Genomic DNA, 19994 nt, shown 5'->3' with positions numbered 1-19994 from the left:
GAAGGACCCCTAGGATTGGAGCAGAGAGTGATCCCTGGGATGAGGGCAGAGAGGGACCCCTGGGATGGGGACAGAGAGGGATCCCTGGGATGGGGAAGAGAGGGGATACCTGGGATGGGAGCAGAGAGGGACCCCTGGGATGGGAGCAGAGAGGGATCCCTGGGGTGGGGGGGGGCAGAGGGGGACCCCTGGGATGGGGGACAGAGAAGGACCCCTGGGATGGGAGCAGAGAGGAAACCCTGGGATGGGAGCAGAGTGGGACCCCTGGGATGGGGGACAGAGAGGGACCCCTTGGAAGGGAGCAGAGAGTGATCCCTGGGATAGGAGCAGAGAGGGATCCCTGGGATGGGGCAGAGAGGGGATCCCTGGGATGGGAGCAGAGAGGGATCCCTGGGATGGGGGCAGAGAGGGGATCCCTGGGATGGGAGCAGAGATGGACCCCTGGGATAAGAGCAGAGAGGGATCCCTGGGGTGGGGGGCAGAGGGGGACCCCTGGGATGGGGGACAGAGAAGGACCCCTGGGATGGGAGCAGAGAGGAAACCCTGGGATGGGAGCAGAGAGGGACCCCTGGGATGGGGGACAGAGAGGGACCCCTGGGATAGGAGCAGAGAGTGATCCCTGGGATAGGAGCAGAGAGGGATCCCTGGGATGGGGCAGAGAGGGGATCCCTGGGATGGGAGCAGAGAGGGATCCCTGGGATGGGGGCAGAGAGGGGATCCCTGGGATGGGGGAAGAGAGGGGATCCCTGGGATGGGGGCAGAGAGGGGATCCCTGGAATGGGAGCAGAGAGGGACCCCTGAGATGGGAACAGGGAGGGATCCCTGGGATGGGAGCAGAGAGGGGATCCCTGGGATGGGAGCAGAGAGGGACCTCTGGGATAAGAGCAGAGAGGGATCCCTGGGATGGGGGCAGAGAGGGGATCCCTGGGATGGGGGCAGAGAGGGACACCTGTGATGGGGCAGAGAGGGGATCCCTGGGATGGGAGCAGAGAGGGACCTCTGGGATAAGAGCAGAGAGGGATCCCTGGGATGGGGGCAGAGAGGGATCCCTGGGATGGGGGCAGAGAGGGATCCCTGGGATGGGGGCAGAGAGGGATCCCTGGGATGGGGGCAGAGAGGGATCCCCAGGATGGGAGCAGAGAGGGACCCCTGGGATGGGAGCAGAGAGGGATCCCTGGGGTGGGGGGCAGAGGGGGACCCCTGGGATGGGGGCAGAGAAGGACTCCTGGGATGGGAGCAGAGAGGGAACCCTGGGATGGGGACAGAGAGGGATCCCTGGAATGGGGCAGACAGAGGATCCCTGAGATGGGAGCAGAGAGGGATCCCCAGGATGAGGGCACAGAGGGATCCCTGGGATGGGGGCAGGGAGGGATCCCTGGGATGGGAGCAGAGACAGATCCCCAGGATGGGAGCAGAGAGGGATCCCCAGGATGAGGGCAGAGAGGGATCCCTGGGATGGGGGCAGGGAGTGATCCCTGGGATGGGGGTAGAGAGGGGCCCCTGGGATGGGGTAGAGAGGGGCCCCTGGGATGGGGCAGAGAGGGGCCCCTGGGATGGGGCAGAGAGGGGCCCCTGGGATGGGGGCAGAGATGGATCCCTAGGATGGGGGCAGAGATGGATCCCTAGGATGGGGGCAGAGGGGGGTCCCTGGGATGGGGGCAGAGGGGGGTCCCTGGGATGGGGGCAGAGAGGGGCCCCTGGGATGGGGCAGAGAGGGGCAGGTGGGACTCTATACTTTGGAGAAGGAGGGTCAGATTAGAAATCCCCCTACTAGCACATGTCCTCTCCCCTCAAAGAGCACCCCCATCACTTCTCTTGTCTGTGTACATCAGAACCGAGGAGGAGGATCCTCAGTGAGTCTTTGTGATGTGCTGTAGGCTCAGAAGGGAGAGATGTTGGCTGCCATAGCTGCCATAGCCCGGACAAACCGCAGGAGATGAGGGGAAGATATCCTGACTGCCTGTCACTAGCAAGCCCCTGTCAGCCTAGTTACCAGAGCTCAGTGCTGGTACTTGTTGCGGCACTGGGCTCAGGGGTAAGCAGAGTTTGGGACTCGGGTATTCTCATGGGGACCCCTGCTGGCCCCGGGCCCTGGGGCAGTGCCCGAGGGCTCTAATGGTCAGTCCGCCCCTGGAGTTAACCATCCCCATGAATAAGCTCCGGGGAGTGGAGCGAAATGTGTTGCAGGTGTGGCCTGGCTGGAGCCCAGGCTGAGGTTATCTCTCTCATTATCACACAACCTCGTTAATGTGCAACATCAGTAATTCTCTCCTTCTTTCCTCTAGTGATCACAGGAGCTGGGACAAGCTCCATTCCCACGACGGCACTCCGTAGCAGCGGACACAGAACTATTTATACTACCCCCTAGAGTGAAAAACGAGCCTGAGTGGCTGTCATGGACGCACTACTCATAGTTCTGCAACAGGTCTCAGGTGCACAGGTTCACAGAGGCGCAGTCCTTTAACAGGCATCCAGCGGTGAACAGATGTGCACTAATGCTCATGCGAGTGCCCAGATCACGGAGATCGTGCACACGCACACAGTGATGTTGCATTGGCGCTCAGTGCCCTTTAAAAGGGCTCCAGCTGCATTAGTCCCTTGCTGTTTGTTTTGTCCCTTGCTGTTTGACCCTTTGATAAAGTCACGTGTGGTGTGACGCAACACGTCAGGGAGGAGCCAGGTGCTGCTGCTTCTGGGTATGGCCGAACCCAGAAGCCCTTGTTTTTATTGTGGAATGCAATACTTTTTATGTAAGTTGCTACTATTTTTTTAAAATAAAACTTTGAATATACTACACTATGGAGCTATCTTTTCTCTTTCCATCACACATCTGAGGACATCTGAGGATATCTATTGAGTGCGGGAGAGGGTTTTACTGTGGCTAGTGTACCTGTGTTCCTGGAGCCTGTGACAACTACCGGAAGCTCGTCCCCGTTCCACCACTTGTTGGTACATGCTCGATTCGGCCCATTGGGGGCCACAACTACAGGTGAGAGGCTGGGGGAAACGATCGATGCACTCCGGAACAAGATTGGATCTACATACGGATTATTAGACACTGGCTGTTACAGTGTTTTGCCCACTGCACTTGCACTTTTGCATCACCTTTAGAAGATTTTTACCGTGCTGATATCGGGAGTCGCTCGTTTTGCTTTTTTGAACTGCACTTTGCGTTTGTTTGGACATTTATCTTATTGTATATGTGGTATTAGTTTACCCCATTTTTGCACATCCCCATTCTATTTAATATTGCACTTGCACTTTTATATCACCTTTATAGGAATTTTCGTGCTGCTATCAGGAGCCGCACCGTATGGGTTTTTTTTGTGTTTTTTTCTGAATTGCATATTTATATTTGAGTATATATTTTTATGGTAATATTACTATTATTTTCTTTACATATCGCATATTATTGTTCTTATTTATATGTACATTGCACTTTCATTAGTGAGTTCACTTTATCGCTTTTTTGAACGGTATCAACGCCATTGTTGTATTCTTGATCATTGCACATTATATTGATCATTCTTTTTGTATTCGATTACATCTATGTATTATTGATTTTTGGATCACCAGTTATTATATTGTAAGTGGGGTAGCGCCACATATATATATTTAATATTGCTGTTTGATTTGCAGCTTTACCCTGTGACCTGGTCCTGAACCTGCATCTGATCCAATATTGACCCGGGCTTCCTGACCTTGCTGCTGTCTCCAGTCCTGACCTTTGGCTTCCTTGACCTTGCTCTGTTTACCTGTCTGCCTGATCCTCCGTTACTAAGTCTGCCTGACTGATCCGCTGTGTATTACCTGGCTAGTCTGACCTTGCCCCTGCCTGCTGTCTTGCATCTGTGTGCATCTGCATCCGCTACCCCTCAGCACACCTGCATCCACTGACCTTCATCCTCAGCGCACCTGCATCTGCTGACCTGTATCCACAGCACCCAAGCTGGTTCCTGTCTCTGCCAGCTGTCATCATTTCCAGTCAAGAGAACTCTGCAGGCACTCACTGTGCTCCTACGATTACTGTCCCAACTCCAGTGACTCCGGAGCCAGGGCTGTAGGAGAGGTCTCCCTCTGCACGTCAGGCACACCTCCAAGGTACGTGTCAGTGGCACACCAGTCTATCGTGGGTCAAAAGAGTTAACATTGCTGGCCAAGTTTTTCTGGGCTTCTTGGGGAAGTACAGCCCTTTGCTGGGGCAAACACATAAAAAGAAAGTACAGTTCCAGGTATACCCATTCAAGGAACAGAATGCTGCTAAGCATGTGAACTACTACTTGCACTTAACCATCCCCTGTGGGAGCCCAGTTAGAGGTTCCAGGGGTATGGACTCAAGCTGTGGATTTACGAACTAAAAATGACTTTTTCACCTAATATGGTACAACTACCTTATGGGGCAATCAGGGGCACCAATGGTGTAACTAAGGGGAACTTAAAAGAGCATGCACATGCATGTGTCTTGAATACATTTCTGTTTAACTATTTATTTGTTAAAGTTAAACAACTTCAGTAAAGAAAGTTTATTGTTATGCAACTTGGCTTGGTCTGAAGTCACCTTAGAACAATTTGAAAGGGGGTCAATGCATACATTGTGTATTACAAGAACAGGGCTTAATAAGGGGACACAATGAGATGTGTAGTGAATCTATTTGGAGCAGGCTATATTGACATTGCTAATGACTACAGTACTAGCACTGAGTGCATAAGCAGCCAGCAGATCTTGAAACTGTGTGACTTGGGAAAGGTGACGAAAGACCTTGGTAGTGAAGGAGCTTGTGTGCTTAGACTCTTCCCTTAGTGATTGTAACCCTAACACTGGGTCCAACCTCATTGCACTGGCAGTGAGGTGATGGGTTACTGAGCTGGTGGAGTCTGGTACAGGCTCAGGGGTACCTGCTCAGAAATGCTGCATGTTAATGAGAGAAGAGTTATTAATTGTATTGGTGAACCTATATCCATAGTGCAAAGAGTGTAATAAGAAACGGATGTCCATAGTGAACAATTTAAAGTGTTACAGAACTTGGGCCATGGATTACAAGGATAACTGTGCATTTTTTATGAAGCCTTGCTTTTAGGTTGGAATGCCTTAATGTCAACCTTGCCTTAAATGGCAGCCCCAGCTCTCCTCTGGGGGCAGTAGCAGCACTTACTCTGGGTCTCCACCTGGGTGCAGTATTCCTCGCCCACAGTTTGTAAAGCCAGAAATGAATAATTAGTCTTGAAACCTACACTTTTAATGACAGCTTCCACTACTTGAGTGTTTACCTTGGTAACAGATGTATACATCTCCATTGAAAATCCCAATTCCTTAGAGGAAGTAGTGTTTTCTCCTCCTTATTTTCTCTTTTTATCTATCACTAGGGATTTGGAGATATTCGCCTGTTTCTGGAAACAGTCCAATAACATACCTCTATATATATTGTAAACTGGGGTGTAAAACCCTTTCCTTTCTATTGGACCTTTCCAGTTCAAGGTTTATGTGAAATAAACTGAATTCTAAAATCTTTTATAGAATTTTATATACTATATTTACTTTGGTGTCAACTACATCAAAGTCATACTAGGAACAATAATTAAACTATTCAATTTCCTTTTTTTTCTCTCTCTCACCTCCTTGACTATGTCACAGTTCTCCGGACCGGGATGGGAAAAGTTTTTGCACTCAATCCAAAACACGTGTATTTCTCAGGTGCAAACTGATGTTGGATTAAATGTCTTTTTTTCTCAAATTAAAGAGATTCATGGAAAAGAAATCCAACCTAGGTTGGCATGTCAGATTTTTTGACCGCTACCTTAGGAAGAAAATTAACCCTCAAGGATTACGAATGCAGACCTTTCCATCCTTTGACGTTATGGATGTTACATTCAAAGAAAAGTGGGAAAAAATTCTCACTCAATGTTCAGCAAAACTAATGGAAATGTTGAGAGATAAACAAAGTGTGGTATTAGTAGATCTAGATAAGGAGATTGAGACTGCAATGCCGCGTACACACGACCGTTTTTTCCATCAGAATAAACAGAATTCCGCTGAAACTGTCTTGCGTACACACGATCACACCATAGTCCGACCATCAAGAACGCGGTGACATAAAACATGTACGACGGGACTAATAAAAGAACGTTCAATAGCCAGTAGCCAATAGCTTCCGTCTCTTACTTGCTTCAGAGTTTCCGTTGTTTTTGGTCCGTCGGAACAGCATACAGACAAGTGGTTTTCCCGATAGGAATTGGTTCCGTCAGAAATATTTAGAACATGTTCTATTTCTAGGTCCGTCAGAATTTTCAAAAAAAAAGAAAAAGTCCGATGAGGCATACACACGATCAGAATATATGATGAAAAGCTTCCTTCAGACTTTTTCTGTCGGACATTCCGTTTGTGTGTACGCGGCATTAGAGTGAGTGGAATACCAATACTCCTCCAGCGCTGAATTCAAAAAGAAGGAGCAGGAACTGATACAGCACTTGGAAAAGTATAATAAGAACGTAGTACTAAGAAAAGATCTGAAGTTTTATAAGGACAAACTGGCCTTTTCAGGCGGTTATGCCTACAGATGGCAGGTTTCCCTAATAAAATAGTTCCTCCCTTCAGGCAAAATACGCATTATGATACGGCAATGTATAAGACTCTGATATCTCAATTTCCTCTTCCTCTGTCTCATTGAAAAAATCAATGAACAAATATTACCAAAAGATCTAGGGGCCACTCCCAAAATCAGTCAACCTAGAAATACAAACCCAGGTCCTGCCCTTTTAGGCTCCATCCACACTCCTTCTACACCAACCAAACACACGCGGATGGGCAAAATAGACCCCTTTGTGGTGAAACAAGTACAACGCAATCAGGACTAGATGTGGTTAATCTTTCTTCTTATCAGTTATCACCCGTGGAAATTGAAGTGTTAAGGCTTGGACTAAGTTTTTGCCCCTCACAAAAAATTTATAAATTTGTCCTGATGAAGGACCTACATTTATTTGCAAGGAACCTGACTTATAAATATATTTTAGATACTGTGAGAGGTAAAGTGGGAGCGAAAGAGGAAGATCTTTATAAAGGTTTTAAAGTCCAGGACTTTAGGGCACTTAAAATTCTCATTCAATTACTAGATGAAAACGAATGTTCAGAGGATCCAGCTGACCCCCTTTCGGATGAGGAAGATGTGGACACACTTGTGTCCCCTGAACCCTGTAAATTTAAGGCTAAGTCCAAAAAATTTCCAAATCTGCAGACCGGCCCAGCAGTCTGGGCATTTCTCAAGCAGACCAGGAAACACATTGAAAATTTCTCATTCTCATGACAAATTGAGGATAATTTATCACAAGCTCAACATGTGGCACTCAATAACATCATTCAAAACGACCAGATCATAGTAAAACTATCCATTAAGGGTGGGAACGTGGTCGTGATGGATAGAGTTAAATATACGGAGATGTGTGAAAAAATCTTAAGTAACCAGGAATGGTATCAGCCTGTTCCTAGTGATAACCTTATTGAAGCTAGATCTCAATATAAATCGATAATTACCCAGGCACACCAGCAGGCCCTCATTGACAAGGACCTGCTGGAGTACCTGGAAATTAAATGGCCTATCACACCAACATTTTACTCTATCCCCAAGGTTCACAAAAACCTGGAGAACCCTCCTGGGCACCCAATAGTGTCAGGGCTTGGATGCCACACCTAAACTGCCAGTAAATATGTAGACAGCCAGTTACGCCCGCATGTAATGGGGTTACCTTCATATTTGAAGGACACATTAGAACTCCTCAAAGTGATTGAGGGACTTACAGTACCATCAGGGGCTATCCTAGCGGCAATAGATATTGAGGCTCTGTACTTCAGCATTCCTCACACAAAGGGCATAGAGGTTGTCTCTGAGTTCATAAGAGAACAAGATAGGAACAACTGGAAGTTGTGCTACTTTATTACCACATTATTGGAACATATCTTAACCACCAATATTTTTCTCTTTAATGGCTCCACCTACCTCCAGGTACAGGGGGTTGCGATGGGGACATCATACACCCCATTGTATGCCAACCTGTACCTGGGGGGGATGGGCGAGAGCCCTGTTTTCAGATGATGACGCCTTGATATACCTCCGCCACATTTTATTGTGGCGGAGGTATATCAATGATGTTTTGCTCGTCTGGACAGGTTCAGCTGGGGAACTTTCTGAGTTTATGTCATTTATATCCCATAACCAGTTTAGCCTTAAGTTTACAATTCAATCAGATACAAGGAGTATCTCCTTTTGAGATTTATATCTTTTTTAAATAGTGATGGAACAATATACAGTAACCTGTATTAAAAAGAAACAGCAGGAAATACAATTTTGCACTATTCTAGTGCCCATCCTCGCTCCCTGGTACGGAGCATACCATTCAGCCAGTATTTAAGACTGCACCGTAACTGTGCCAGGGAGGAAGACTTTGATCGGAAGGCTAAAGCACTATATGCATGACTAACTATTAGGGGATATAGCAAAAAAGTCCTTAAAAAAGCCTATCAAAGGGCTAAAGTAAATACATGTGAGTCATTCATTTTTAAATCTAAGACTTGTGAGACTAACCTCACGACAAAACTTGTTACAACTTATAGTGCACATCAGGACCTTTTTAAGAAACTGATAGAAAATAATTGGCATTTTCTGTCAGAGGATCCGGTCATATCAAAATTTGTGGCAGACAGACCAGAGATTACATACAGAAGATCCTGCTCAATAAGAGACAACCTTGTGCACAGTCATTTTCCACCTGCCGCTCCCCTCCTTGGAGCGACTGGTGGAAGGGGGACATTTAAATGTGGCCACTGCGACCAGTGCCCATGGATCAGGGAGGGTACAGGATGCCCCTTACCGAGAGGAGGCTACCATAAATCCAAAATGTATGCGGATTGCAGCACCATTGGTATTGTCTACCTAGCAACCTGCCTATGTGGTGCATTTTACATTGGGAAGACTAAACGTCCATTCGCCAAGTGTATACAGGATCATCTTTAATATTTAGATGCGGGATTACTATACACCCCATACACACTATACACCCTAATATGTAAACATGTGGGACTAAATCATAGTTACGATCCAGCATACGTCTAATTTTTTGCATTAGAGGTGGTCCCTGAACCCGAGAGGGGAGGAGATTTCGACAAAAAGATTCTCCAGCAATAGGCAAGGTGGATCTTTAACCACTTGCCGACCGCCTCACGCCGATGTACGTCGGCAGAATGGCACGGGCAGGCAGAATCACGTACCTGTACGTGATCTGCCTCCCGTGGGCGTGGGGTCCGATCGGACCCCCCCCGGTGCCCGAGGTGGTCGGCTAGTGTCTGGGAGCAATCAGACGTGAGGGGGAGACCATCCATTCGTGGCCCCCCCTCGCGATCGCTCCCAGCCAATCAGACCATTCCTCTGCTGCTGTATGCTAAACAGCAGCAAAGGAAATGATGTCATTGCTCCTCGGCTCGGTATTTTACGTTCCGGCGCCGAGGAGAGAAGACTGCAATGTGAGTGCACAACACAACATGCTCAGTAGAACATGCCAGGCACACATTACACCCCCGATCCCCCCCCGATCACCCCTCGATCATCCCCTAATCACCCCCGTCACACTGACACCAAGCAGTTTTTTTTTTTCTGATTACTGCATGGTGTCAGTTTGTGACAGTTAGTGGTAGCCCCCTTTAGGTCTAGGATACCCCCCTAACCCCCCCTAATAAAGTTTTAACCCCTTGATCACCCCCCATTGCCAGTGTCGCCAAGCGATCATTTTTCTGATCGCTGTATTAGTGTCACTGGTGACGCTAGTTAGGGAGGTAAATATATAGGTTCGCCGTCAGCTTTTTACAGCGTCAGGGACCCCCATATACTATCTAATAAATGTTTTAACCCCTTGATTGCCCCCTAGTAAACCCTTTCACCACTGATCACCGTATAACTGTTACGGGTGACGCTGGTTAGTTCGTTTATTTTTTATAGTGTCAGTGCACCCGCCGCTTATTACCGAATAAAGGTTTAGCCCCCTGATCGCCCGGCGGTGATATGCGTCGCCCCAGGCAGCGTCAGATTAGCGCCAGTACCGTTAACACCCACGCACGCAGCATACGCCTCCCTTAGTGGTATAGTATCTGAACGGATCAATATCTGATCAGATCAGATCTATACTTGCGTCCCCAGCAGTTTAGGGTTCCCAAAAACGCAGTGTTAGCAGGATCAGCCCAGATACCTGCTAGCACCTGCATTTTGCCCCTCCGCCCGGCCCAGCCCAGCCCACCCAAGTGCAGTATCGATCGATCACTGTCACTTACAAAACACTAAACGCATAACTGCAGCATTCGCAGAGTCAGGCCTGATCCCTGCAATCGCTAACAGTTTTTTTGGTAGTGTTTTGGTGAACTGGCAAGCGCCAACGGCTTAGTACACCCCGGTCGTAGTCAAACCAGCACTGCAGTAACACTTGGTGACGTGGTGAGTCCCATAAGTGCAGTTCAAGCTGGTGAGGTGGCAAGCACAAGTAGTGTCCCCCTGCCACCAAGAAGAAGACAAACACAGGCCCGTCGTGCCCATAATGCCCTTCCTGCTGCATTCGCCAATCCTAATTGGGAACCCACCACTTCTGCAGCGCCCGTATTTCCCCCATTCACATCACCAACCAAATGCAGTCAGCTGCATGAGAGGCATTTTCTTTATGTCCTCCCGAGTACCCCTACCCAACAAACCCCCCCAAAAAGATGTCATGTCTACAGCAAGCGCGGATATAGGCGTGACACCCACTATAATTGTCCCTCCTGTCCTGACAATCCTAGTCTTTGCATTGGTGAAAGTTTTGAACGCTACCATACACTAGTTGAGTATTAGCATAGGGTACAGCATTGCACAGACTAGGCACACTTTCACAGGGTCTCCCAAGATGCCATCGCATTTTGAGGGACCCGAACCTGGAACCGGTTACAGATATAAAAGTTACAGTTACAAAAAAAGTGTAAAAAAAAAAAAATAGTTGTCGTTTTATTGTTCTCTCTCTCTCTATTCTCTCTCTATTGTTCTGCTCTTTTTTACTGTATTCTATTCTGCAATGTTTTATTGTTATTATGTTTTATCATGTTTACTTTTCAGGTATGTAGTTTTTTATGCTTTACCATTTACTGTGTTTTATTGTTAACCATTTTTTTGTCTTCAGCTACGCAATTCACGACTTTAGTGGTTATACCAGAATGATGCCTGCAGGTTTAGGTATCATCTTGGTATCATTCTTTTCAGCCAGCGGTCGGCTTTCATGTAAAAGCAATCCTACTGGCTAATTAGCCTCTAGACTGCTTTTACAAGCAGTGGGAGGGAATGCCCCCTCCCCCACCGTCTTCCGTGTTTTTCTCTTTCTACACTGTCTCAACAAGGAACCTGAGAATGCAGCCGGTGATTCAGCCAGCTGACCATAGAGCTGATCAGAGACCAGAGTGGCTCCAAACATCTCTATGGCCTAAGAAACCGGAAGCTACGAGCATTTCATTACTTAGATTTCGCCGGATGTAAACAGCGCCATTGGGAAATTGGGAAAGCATTTTATCACACCGATCTTGGTGTGGTCAGATGCTTTGAGGGCAGAGGAGAGATCTAGGGTCTAATAGACCCCGATTTTTTCAAAAAAGAGTACCTGTCACTACCTATTGCTATCATAGGGGATATTTACATTCCCTGGGATAACAATAAAAATGATTAAAAAAAAATGAAAGGAACAGTTTAAAAATAAGATAAAAAAGCAAAAAAATAATAAAGGAAAAAAAGAAAAAAAAAAGCACCCCTGTCCCTCCCTGCTCTTGCGCTAAGGCGAACGCAAGCATCGGTCTGGCGTCAAATGTAAACAACAATTGCACCATGCATGTGAGGTATCACCGCGAAGGTCAGATCGAGGGTAGTAATTTTAGCAGTAGAACTCCTCTGTAAATCTAAAGTGGTAACCTGTAAAGGCTTTTAAAAGCTTTTAAAAATGTATTTATTTTGTTGCCACTGCACGTTTGTGCGCAATTTTAAAGCATGTCATGTTTGGTATCCATGTACTCGGCCTAAGTTCATCTTTTTTATTTCATCAAACATTTGGGCAATATAGTGTGTTTTAGTGCATTAAAATTTTAAAACGTTTGTTTTTTCCCCAAAAAATGCGTTTGAAAAATAGCTGCGCAAATACTGTGTGAAAAAAAAATGAAACACCCACCATTTTAATCTGTAGGGCATTTACTTTAAAAAAATATATAATGTTTGGGGGTTCAAAGTAATTTTCTTGCAAAAAAAAATAATTTTTTCATGTAAACAAAAAGTGTCAGAAAGGACTTTGTCTTCAAGTGGTTAGAAGAGTGGGTAATGTGTGACATAAGCTTCTAAATGTTGTGCATAAAATGCCAGGACAGTTCAACCCCCCCCAAATGACCCCATTTTGGAAAGTAGACACCCCAAGCTATTTGCTGAGAGGCATGTCGAGTCCATGGAATATTTTATATTGTGACACAAGTTGCGGGAAAAAGACAAATTTTTTTTTTTTTTTTTGCACAAAGTTGTCACTAAATGATATATTGCTCACACATGCCATGGGAATATGTGAAATTACACAAAATACATTCTGTTGCTTCTCCTGAGTACAGGGATACCACATGTGTGAGACTTTTTGGGAGCCTAGCCGGGCACGGGACCCCGAAAACCAAGCACCGCCTTCAGGCTTTCTAAGGGCGTAAATTTTTGATTTCACTCTTCACTGCCTATCACAGTTTCGGAGGCCATGGAATGCCCAGGTGGCACAAACCCCCCCCCAAATGACCCCATTTTGGAAAGTAGACACCCCAAGCTATTTGCTGAGAGGTATAGTGAGTATTTCGCAGACCTCAATTTTTGTCACAAAGTTTTGAAAATTGAAAAAAGAAAAAAAAATTTTTTTTCTTGTCTTTCTTCATTTTCAAAAACAAATGAGAGCTGCAAAATACTCACCATGCCTCTCAGCAAATAGCTTGGGGTGTCTACTTTCCAAAAGGGGGTCATTGGGGGGGGGTTGTGCCACCTGGGCATTCCATGGCCTCCGAAACTGTGATAGGCAGTGAAGAGTGAAATCAAAAATTTACACCCTTAGAAATCCTGAAGGCGGTGATTGGTTTTCGGGGCCCCGTACGCGGCTAGGCTCCCAAAAAGTCCCACACATGTGGTATCCCCATACTCAGGAGAAGCAGCTAAATGTATTTTGGGGTGCCATTTCACATATGCCCATGGCCTGTGTGAGCAATATATCATTAAGTGACAACTTTGAACAAAAAAAAAAAAAATGTGTCACTTTCCCGCAACTTGTGTCAAAATACAAAATATTCCATGGACTCAACATGCCTCTCAGCAAATAGCTTGGGGTGTCTACTTTCCAAAATGGGGTCATTTGGGGGGGGGGGGGTTGTGCCATCTGGGCATTTTATGGCCTTCAAAACTGTGATAGGTAGTGAGGTGTGAAATAAAAAATTTACGCTCTTAGAAATCCTGAAGGCGGTGATTGGTTTTCGGGGCCCCGTATGCAGCTAGGCTCCCAAAAAGTCCCACACATGTGGTATCCCCGTACTCAGGAGAAGCAGCTGAATGTATTTCGGGGTGAAATTCCACATATGCCCATGGCCTGTGTGAGCAATATATCATTTAGTGACAACTTTTTTTGTCATTATTCAATCACTTGGGACAAAAAAAAATAATATTCAATGGGCTTAACATGCCTCTTAGCAATTTCCTTGGGGTGTCTACTTTCCAAAATAGGGGCATTGGGGGGGGGGGGTTGTACTGCCCTGCCATTTTAGCACCTCAAGAAATGACATAGGCAGTCATAAACTAAAAGCTGTGTAAATTACAGAAAATGTACCCTAGTTTGTAGACGCTATAACTTTTGCGCAAACCAATAAATATACGCTTATTGACATTTTTTTTACCAAAGACATGTGGCCGAATACATTTTGGCCTAAATGTATGACTAAAATTGAGTTTATTGGATTTTTTTTATAACAAAAAGTAGAAAATGTAATTTTTTTTCAAAATTTTTCGGTCTTTTTCCGTTTATAGCGCAAAAAATAAAAAGCGCAGAGGTGATCAAATTACATCAAAAGAAAACTCTATTTGTGGGAAGAAAAGGACGCAAATTCCCTTTGGGCACAGCATTGCATGACCGCGCAATTAGCAGTTAAAGCAACGCAGTGCCAAATTGTAAAAAGTGCTCTGGTCAGGAAGGGGGTAAATCCTTCCGGGGCTGAAGTTGTTAATGAAAGAGCCACCTACCCACCTGGGTTGAATACAACTTTATCATTTAAACCTTTTGTGTAATGATAGGCTCTGGATATATATTTGTATACAGGACAATAAATCTTTATAACCCTATAAAGCAATGACAAAATTATTCTGTATAGCTATTTATCCCTGGTGTAAACTATATAAATGATATTAAAAAGTAAGATAAGACACTACCTGATATGTTCGGTCTATGGGGCACCAACTACCTATTTGCTGCTGCTCTTACATGTTGGGAATTTATTATACGTACTATAATCCTGGATCAGCACTATAATCAGTACTGTTTCATAAATCAATTGTATTTGATTTATTAATTTCACTAACCTTATATTATTATTATTTTTGCCTTATTTATTATTTTATTATCTATTATTAATAATTTCTGATTAGTATTTTCATTATTAATTTCCTTTCCCTTTCCCCCCTCCTTTTTTTTTTTTGTTTATGATTATGCATTTTTATTAATTGTTGTTTTTGGTTGACATTTTGTATTCTAGACATAAAGAAGAACGTGCCTGTATATGTATGTTCTTCATTTAAAAAACTTTTTATTATACTTAGATGATAAAAATATTGTACACATGAGATTATTGCCTATCTATATCTAAGGTTTCAGATGCTAAGATTGGATGTTGTGGCATTCCGCGCTTTGGATTCGGCTCGTTAGCCCATTATGGCTTATAGTATTTTAGTGGTCGCATTCGGGTGCTCCTGGTGGAGAGGAAGGACACCGCTTTCCCCTCCTCATTCCCCTCGCACGCTAGCAGCGTGCGATCACGGGCACCTGCGCATTGATGGCCGTGCTCTCGGCCCTATTACGCAGGTGTACATTCAGGGGCCCCCGCACCGGAAGTGCAGTCAGCGGTCATTCTCGACCAACCACTTTCGGTAGGATCGCATGTATTTAATATGGCATTGACGGTGTCCTTACCGACACATGCATCGACTCGCTACCCAGCATAGTGCATGGCAAGCACCAGTGTACCTTTCGGGACCTGTATGAGCCAAGCTTATTGACTTTATGGGACAAGTATTGGTCTTCGTTTTATTATTTGGTGGTACGGTGGCTAAAGCAACTCATCTCAGGCATATACGGTAATATACGTTTATATGCCCACACTATATACTGGGTTATGTTATAGGTCCCCCTATTTAGGGCAATAATATCTTTTTTTTTTTTTTCAAAAGATTTTATTGAAATTTTACAGAGTAACAAGTAGAATTTGACATACATCTTAGTGAAGCAAATCGCAAGTGTTCAGTAGGCGTCGACTGATAAATGCAGGAAAAACAAGAACAGTTGGTAGAAAGCGAATACTGGCATAAAGCTCTATCAATGAACAATGTAAATATCACTATATATGAACTGTGGGTGGTAGTTTGGTGAAATCGGATGTATTGTGCGGGGATGAGCCAGACCGTTTTGTGAACAGCTCCGTTTTCGTTCACCCCTAAACGGGACCAACGCTGTGAAGGAAAAGGGAGTTACCGTGTGAGGCGTAGGATATGTTTAGCTTTGACAGTCTGGCAAGTTATGGAGGGATTCACAGATAGTGGGTAGGTACATCCGAAGAGTGTTAAGAGCCTGGGGTGAGTCAGTCACGTAGGGGAGATCCATTAGTGACGAGCAAGGAGGGATAGTGAGTGTGTAGGAAAATGCTATGAGCAGTTCTGATGTGCTTGGATATGTCAGCTCAGTGTCGCACGAAGGGGGGGGACGGGGTAATAGGGGATAAAGGGGTGGGTGAGTTTTGGGGGAGGACAGTAGGGGACAGGCCGCAGAAATTCCTCAGGGAGTATGAGGAGATGAAGGGGGTAAGGTCGAGTGCGCTTGGGAGTGTCTGTAGTGAATCCAACACGCCCATGTGTTCTGAAATTTAGTGGGTGTGTCGTTGGCTTGGGCAATGAGTTGTTCCATATTCGCTATCCTTTCCACCCTGTGGATCCATTCCCCTACCGTGGGAGGGGTGGGATTTCTCCAATGCGCAGGGATACACAAGTTGACTGCGTTAATCAGATGTATAGTTAGAGATTTTTTGTAGGAGATGGGGGACCCTGGGGTGTGGTGTAATAAGTAGCGGGCGGGAGAAAAGTCTGGGGTGTATGTGGTGATTTGGGAAATTAGCCGATGAATTTCTGACCAGAAGGGTTGTATAAGGGTGCATTCCCACCATATGTGGAGCAGAGTACCACGAGAGTCATTACACCTCCAGCATGTCGGAGTGACGGAGGGGTGGAAGTGATGTACCTTGTCGGGGGTCCGATACCATTTCGAGAACAATTTTGTATCTATTTTCCTGCGTCATGACGTTAATGGAGCCTTTATGCATGAGAGCAAGTATGTGATCCCATTCTGTGGGAGTGAGGTCTAATGTCAGTTTGTTTTCCCACTGTTGTATAAGTTTGTCCTCCTTGACCTTATGTCCTGAAAACAGAAGGGAGTAGTTTACAGAAATTAGGTGACCCTGAGGTTCTGTAGAGGTGCAAAGAGATTCGAACTGAGTGAGATCCCTGTGCCAGAGAGAAGAATGCCTGGATGACTGTAGGAAATGTCTTACTTGTAAATATTTGTAAAAGGGTATGTCGTGGTGAGGCATTGTAGCTGTAAGAGTGTGGAAAGGGAGGAGAATCCCATTGTGATAGAAGTTCTGCGCCCTAGCTTGCGAGATGTGAGTATCTAAGGTTGAGTCTTTTAAGGGGAGTCCAGGGGGGAAGTCTGGGTTCTTGTCCAACAGAGTCATGGGGCCTGGTGAGGGTGAGAAGGCGAGCAATTTGCAAGCACTTTTGAAAAGAGAGAGTGTGGTACCAATGAGAGGATGTGAGGTAAGTTCTCTGGGTACATTGGTGTGGTTCATCCAAGGTGTGTTGGCGATGGGTAGGTTTGTGAACGAGGCTTCCAAGGCGATCCAGTCTTTTGAGGGACGGTGTACATGCCAATCCACCAATCTGGTCAGGTGGCAGGCCCAATAGTAATTTTGGAGATCTGGGAGACCCAGTCCCCCCATTTGTTTGGGAAGAACTAACCTGTCCCAGCTAAGGCGTGGATGTTTGGAGGCCCATACAAAGGTCCTACAAAGAAGTTTATAGGAGGCAAAGAAAGATGCAGGTAGCGTGATCGGGATGGCTTGGAGGAGGTAGAGAAGTCTGGGTAGGACATTCATTTTTAATATTGCGATTCTGCCCATCCAAGAAAATGAACCTAGATTCCATTTCTTTAGGTCACCTTGGATGGATCTAATCTGTGGGAGGAAATTTTTGGTGTAAAGGTCCCTTAGATGGGTAGTAATTTTAATCCCCAGGTATGTGATTTCGAATTTCTCCCAGACAAACGGAAAGTTACTACGGCAAAGGTTTACCGTGTCAGTTGGTAGAGTGATATTGAGGGCTTTGGATTTTTCAAAATTTATTTGAAGATTGGATAAGTGTTTGAAAAGAGCAAAGTCTGCAAGGAGATTAGGGATAGTCGTTATAGGGTCTGTCAGGAAGAGTAAGATATCGTCGGCGTAAGACGCTATTTTATATTGCTTTTGTTGGATGTCAATCCCTCTGATAGCGGGATTATGTCTCAGTTTACGGAGTAAGGGTTCCATCCTCATAATTAAAATTAGGGGTGATAGGGGGCACCCCTGGCGGGTCCCATTGGATACAGGGAAGGCATCCGACAATCCACCATTAATCCGCAATCTAGCGGTCGGGGAGGCGTATAGGGATAGAATCATTTGTAACATGCGTGGTGGGATGCCAGCTGCCCTTAGGGTGGCTTCCATGTAGTCCCAGGGGACCCGGTCGAACGCCTTCTCTGCATCCAGGGAGAGAAAGAATCCTTGTGTAGCTGTTTTGGTTAGCCAATGGTGAATGTTTAGTGCCTTCGTGGTGTTGTCTCTGGCCTTGCAGCCAGGGACAAAACCTAAATATTCTAATAGGGGAATGGCGCTGTTCACAGATAGTGGAAAAAACAGAGGGACACAACCCCAACCCACCAGAAATGGGAAAGAAATTTTTGAATAAAAATTTTTTTGAATAAAAAATAAATGTATGAATATGAAAGTGGGAAGCAATGGATGTGCGGGGTGCACCAAAGTGTGTGGAAATCCTAACTAAAATGCTATGAGTTAATCCCTTAGGTGAGATGACAAAAAGTATAAATAGCAAATCACTACCAAAAGTAAAAAACCAAAACTGTACCTAGTACAAAGTCGAAAAAATGACCAAAAAATGACATAAAAAATGATAACAACATTAAAATGCCCACTCATGTGCCAAATGTCTTCCACAATAATAAAATTACATATAAGTGATTCAAATGAACATCTGTGATCATCCAAAATTTAAATAAGAAAATAAATGAAAAGTAGAAATATATGTGGAAGGTGAATGGAAAAAATGAGTATAATAATTAATAAATATGTGCCATCAAACAGATGTGTAAATGAGTAAATAATACACTCAAAAATGTCCAATATGAATTGTCCAATGAAAATATATCCGACAGGTGTGTGATCACCCACAAAGTTTCAGTGTAGTGTATCCGTGTCTGGCAGGCCCCCTTTTTGTGCCCTCACTCACCAGAAAGCCCTACCCCTGCAGGGGTGAAGGGCATGAATCAATCCTGTGGCCGGAATGCTGGAGTCCAAGGGTCCCCCTCTCAGGTACAGCAAGCCCCTTCCCACTGGATCCACGTTGTTCTTACATGAGTATCCACCGGAACAAATTATATGTGGAGAAACAGGAAATCCGCATAGTGTAAATCCGTTAAAAAAAGTTTATTGTTAAAACATATATCAAAAGTTAAAAACGGGAGCTAACAATGCTCACTAAACAAAAACAAAAAGCGGATGGTGTCTAGGCAGCGAGGTGCCGGCGTGCGTTCCACCAGCCTAGCTGCCAAAACCGGAAGTGCAGAGTCAAAACGTGAAAGCGACGTGTGCGTACCGTATGGCCACGCCTTACGCGTTTCGTCATCAAGACGTCATCCGAGGCGCGGCCATCTTGGTACGCCACACGTCTTAAATAGTACAAGGAGGCGCCACAGTATCCAATCACAGAAACGCTAATGGTGACGTCCCATCCACCCAGCGGAGAAGCGATGTGTTAGCTAAAGGGGGGGAGGAAACCAACCCAATGTAGATTAAAAAAAGCATCCCCTGGTGGGGAACAATGAAATAGCAGGAACGGGCGCCTCCGTATAATAACACAATATAACATATTATAACATAATGGTAAGCCACAACAAACAGCAAGGGCATACGGGCGAACGTAGGCCCACCCCATGATGCCCAATCTATAGCCAGTGGCAATATAGGAATATTTTATACCAATGTAAAATATAAAAATATGACAATTATAAAGGAATGACAATTATAAAAAAGACAATTGGAAAAATTAATAAAAAATCATTAAATTGTTGCGAGATTATTTGAAAAAATCTTTTTTATATATATAAATAGCACCAAAAATGTAATAGCAAATTTTGAAGATAAAAATTGGTAATAGATAAAGAATATCCATCCCAATTTAAAATCAGGAAAACAAATAATAGCACCTGGAACTATCAACATGGTTTATATGTATATGTGCCCTCATTACCATCGATGTAAAAATAAATACTGTACTAGTACCAGAGGATATTATATATCCTAATAACCAAGGTGGATTTCATCAAGAGTCCAGTGTATAAAAAAGGGGTGAGTGTAGAGG

This window comes from Aquarana catesbeiana, linkage group LG01, assembly GCF_042186555.1.
Source record: "Aquarana catesbeiana isolate 2022-GZ linkage group LG01, ASM4218655v1, whole genome shotgun sequence".
Taxonomy (NCBI): Eukaryota; Metazoa; Chordata; class Amphibia; order Anura; family Ranidae; genus Aquarana; species Aquarana catesbeiana.
The sequence above is the reverse complement of the archived record's forward strand: the minus strand, read 5'-3'. Positions refer to the sequence as shown.